Source organism: Oratosquilla oratoria, chromosome 17 (genome assembly GCF_046742065.1).
Source record: "Oratosquilla oratoria isolate Oo_2021 chromosome 17, ASM4674206v1, whole genome shotgun sequence".
NCBI lineage: Eukaryota > Metazoa > Arthropoda > Malacostraca > Stomatopoda > Squillidae > Oratosquilla > Oratosquilla oratoria.
The window spans coordinates 44,863,867-44,868,866 of NC_134793.1; the positions used below are offsets into that span (position 1 = coordinate 44,863,867).

At 42.9% G+C, this 5,000-nt stretch overlaps 1 long non-coding RNA gene across 1 annotated transcript in view; it reads left to right on the forward strand.

The window, feature by feature from the left end:
• The window catches only part of LOC143034202 (uncharacterized), a 284,065-nt gene that overhangs the window by 22,706 nt on the left and 256,359 nt on the right, over nt 1–5,000 (forward strand). The gene's annotated exons all lie outside the window — the stretch shown is intronic.

A 5,000-nucleotide genomic window follows, 5' to 3' on the forward strand; every position in this document is an offset into this window, starting at 1 on the left:
ATTGAAAAACTTTGGTTGGTTAAAAGTTTTGCTCGTGACTGTACATTACAGTGTCATGCATGAGTCAACGGTACAGTCACAAGGGAGCCTTCCGACAAACTGATTAGGTCTGCTGTAGCCATGACGAGTGTGCTCGGGGACTTGTATAGTCCTTTTGTAGCATTGTTCATGGCTCAGTTGCTAGCATCTTGACTTTATGATTATGTACGCACAGATCAGGGTTCGAATCCCTTAGTAGAGCTTCTAAAAATTCATCTATATATATACATGTATATATATATATATATATATATATGTATATATATATGTATATATATATATATATTATATATTTAAATATATGTATATATGTGTATATATATATATGTATATATATATATATATATATATATACAAACTCTGATGAATCCGGCCTCTGGGCACTAAAAGGACATCATGGTACCAGTGTTATACTACGAACAAATTCTAACTGTTATTTTCCATGTTTTCTTTGGTATTAGTGAGAAGTAATAGGAAACCTTCGTTTGTCTGACTTGAAACGACGGGTTTACAGGTTTCTCAGCTGAATAAAATCTATTGGGGGTAACCGTACTAAACATAATGTGGAATATAATTACCAGTTGTGGATCAGCTTGGGATAATTCCACATCTATTTTTTACTTTTTTGTAGTTATTTTGATCCGGGTAAAAAAAAAAAAAAAAGGAAAAAAGGAAAAAATTTCGGAAATTTCTTGATGGCTAATGGATACACTAATATAGAAATAATCTATTTATGATAGAAATTGCCATAAGCAACTCCATGATATCCAATATCTTCATTATCATCGCGATCTTCATCGTTCTCTTCTTCTTTGTGTTCTTCTTCTTTTTCTTCTTCTTCTTCTTCTTCATTGTGTTTTCCTTCTTTCTTTGTGTTCTTCGTCTTTTTTATTTTCTTCTTCTATAGGTTTTTTGTCTTCTTCTTCTTCTTCATCATCATCTTCTTCTACTTCTTTTTCTTTATCTTCTTCTTCTTACTCTTATTCTTCCTCTTCCTCCTTAATTTTCTTTACTTTTCCTCTTCCTCTTCCTTTTCCTCATCATATTCTTTTTCTCTCTCTTCCTCCTCCTTTTCCCCCTCTTTTCTTGCTCTTTCTATTGCTCTTCCTCATGCTTTTCTTCTGTATTTTTATCTTCTTCCTTCACTTCGTCTTCCTCCTCCTCCTCCTCCTCCACTTTTTTCTCCTTCTCTTCCTATTTCACCTTCTTATCCTCCTCCTCTTCCTCCTCCTCCTCCTCCTCCACTTTTTTCTCCTTCTCTTCCTATTTCACCTTCTTATCCTCCTCCTCTTCCTCCTCCTCCTCCTCCTTCTCCTCCTCCTCCTCCTCCTCCTTGTCCTCCTCTTTCTCCTCCTACTTGTCTTCCTTTCTCTTTTTCCTCCTTATATTCCTCTTTCTCTCTCCTTCCTTGTACGTGTCCTTCTTTGCCATCCTCCTTCTCCCCCTCTCTTCCCTTCCCTTCCTCCCCTCCTCCCCTTCTCCCTTCCTCCCCACTTATTCCTCCCTTTCCCCTTCCTCCTTCTCCTCCTCCTCCTCCTCCTCCTCCTCCTCCTCCCCCCCCGTCGACGTCTTCCATTCGATGCCATCATTCACATTCAGCTGCTCGTCGTTTCCTCCTCCACCATCTGTTTGGCTTGTTGTCACACTTCCTCTCTTGCACCACCACCACCACCACCACCACCACCACCACCACCACCACCACCACCACCACCACCACCACCACCACCACCACCACCACCACCACCACCACCACCACCACCACCACCACCACCACCACCACCACCACCACCACCACCACCACCACACCACCACAACCACCACCACCACCACCACCACCACCACCACCACCACCACCACCACCACCACAACCACCACCACCACCACCACCACCACCAACACCACCACCAACACCACCACTACCACTACCACCACCATCATCACCACCACCACCACTACTAGCAACACCATCACCACAACAACAATAACTCCAACAACATCAGCAATAACAGCACCAACATCATCAACAACAACAGATAACAACAACCCACTCCGCCACCACAGCCGCCAGCCACAGCCACCTGAGAGGCGGGAAATCACGCCCCCTCCATCATGTCCTTCCGACCTCAGAAGCATCAACGGAGATCAATATAATCGACGTTCGTGAATAAGTCCCTTGCAAAGGTGACACACCTCATTCCTTTGGCTTAAGCTAAAGCCAGTCGGTTTTATTCACCTGAAGGGGTCGGGGTTACTGTAGAAAGGAATTTTCAAGGTCCGAGCTGACACTGATTAGAGTCGTTTGGGATTTTTAGTTTTTGAGAGACATCTGGTGGGGAATGCATGAACTATGGTTTTCTTTTTTATCTTTAGGTTGTGCAATTGCTGGTATTCGGGCCATTTCGATTTTGATCCTTTTGCGACAGTTGTGTTCTTTATAAATAGCGCGCGCGCACACACACACACACACACACACACACACACACACACACACACACACACACACACACACACACACACACACACACACACACACACACACACACACACACACACACACACACACACACACCCACACACCACACACACACACCCCCAACCACCCACACACACACAAACAAACACACACACACATACTCCAGATACATATATATATATATATATATATATCGTCGTGGCTATCCCTCGTGGTCAAGGAAGATGGTCTTCGTGAGTTATCATTGGTGTGTGCAAAGGTGGCTAATGAGACCGATTCTTGCCTGGAAAGATCGGTCGCAGTTCGGACATACAGTTCCGGGAGGAAGTGCTGGTCGTGGCTGTTGTTGTCGCTCTTTCCGACGTTTTCTTTTTGAGGCCATCATCACCACTTGCGAAGAAACCATCGGCCACAAAATAAGGAAACATCAAGACTGGTTCGACGACAATGATGAAGCTCTTAAACAACTGATTAATAAAAAAGGGAAGCTTGCATCGTCTTCCAAAACGATCCAAAATCTGACATCAAACAAAAGAATATCAGGTAGTACAAAGCTACAGTTCAGAAAACACCCTACACCCTGAAGAACCGGTGGTGGAGAGAAAAGGCGTGTAAGATTCAGCAGCTAGCAGATGCCAATGACACCAGAGAATTTTTCAATGCTGTAAAGGAAATCTATGGACCATCTACACACGGGCAAGCTCCCTTAAAGAGTAAGGACGGTACTACCATCCTAAAAAGCGACACCGAAATAGGAGTAAGATGGAAAGAACATTTTCAAGACCTTCTCAATCACAAAGTTGCTATCGACAGAAACGTGCTCAACATGATCCCAAAAGAAGCAAAGGAAGACTCTCTTGCTCAAATTCCATCCCTTGACGAGGTAAGAAATGCCATTAAGGCGATGAAGAACAACAAAGCTGCAGGCCCTGATGGAATCCCAGCCGAGATTTATAAATTTGGTGGTGATGTGATCCAACACCAGCTCCACCAACTCCTGACCAAAATCTGGATCAATGAAGATGTGCCATCAGATTTCAGAGATGCCAACAATATTACCATCTACAAACGAAAAGGAGATAGATCTGAATACAGGAATTACAGAGGGATCTGTAACGTCTTAAAACGTTGTCTGAGAGAATTCTCCCTGAGTCACAGGCCGGCTTCAAACCAACGCGGATCACAACTGACATGATTTTTACTCTACGCCAGCTGTAAGGAAAATTTCGTGAGCAACACCAACCGCTCTACATGGCTTTCATCGACCTTTCCAAAGCTTTCGACCGTGTCTCATAAGAGCTTCTTTGGGATGTCCTTGCCGTTGTGGATGCTCTGATGAGTTCATCCGTATTCTCCGACTCCTTCATAAGAACATAATCGCCAGAGTCTTGAAGAACGGGAATAGCTCTGAGCCCTTCAAAGTCACCTTTGGTTTAAAGGAAGGCTGCGTGATAACACCAGCTCTCTTTACTACCTTCATTGCAGCAATTTTGCATGTCATACAAGATGATCTTACACCTGGCATTGAAATCCCATACCATAGAGATGGTAAACTACTTAATCTTGCTCGCCTCAAAAGAAAGACAGAAACGATGAAAAAAACTCTTGGAATTCCAATACGCAGACAACAACTGTGTAGCAGCCCTCAGAGAGATCAACTCCAACAGATACTGAATGCTTTCCATCATGCATACACAAAGCTTGGACTGAGCATCAACATCAAGAAGACTCAGATACTTTACCAGCCTTCACCCAGCACCCTTGGTGATAATCTACCAACAATTCAACTTGATGGAACATCACTGGAAAATGTAAATAACTTCTGCTACCTTGGGAGCCATCTTTCAGTGATGAAATTCAGCACCGTCTGAAGAGCGCAGGAACTGCCTTTGGCAAGCTCCGAACGAGAGTCTTTGGGGACAGGGACATCCAAAAGGACACAAAACTCATGGTTTACAGAGCCGTTGTTATACCAACGCTCCTCTACGCATCTGAGACCTGGACCACTTACCGTCACCACCTGAAAACACTTGAAAAATTCCACCAACGCTGTCTTCGGAAGATCCTTAACATTAGCTGAGAAGACAGAAGAGCCAACTTAAGCGTACTGCAAGAAGCAAAAACTACCAATATTGAAGCCTGTATCACCAAGAAACAACTCAGGTGGAGTGGCCACGTAGTTAGAATGCCTGACGATTGCCTTCCCAAGCAGATCTTCTACTCCCAGCTAACGGATGGCAAGCGTACAAGGGGAGGCCAGAAGTGTTTTAAGGACGTCCTTCAATCAAATCTAAAAAAATGTAACATAGATTTCAACAACTTGGAGGAAACAGCAAGAAATAAACCTCTTTGGAGAACCACCGTCAGAGAAGGAACAGCTGGAGGAAAAAAAAAAAAAAAAAAAAAAAAAAAAAAAAAAAAATATATACATGTATATATATACATATATACATATATGAATATATATATATACATATATATACATATA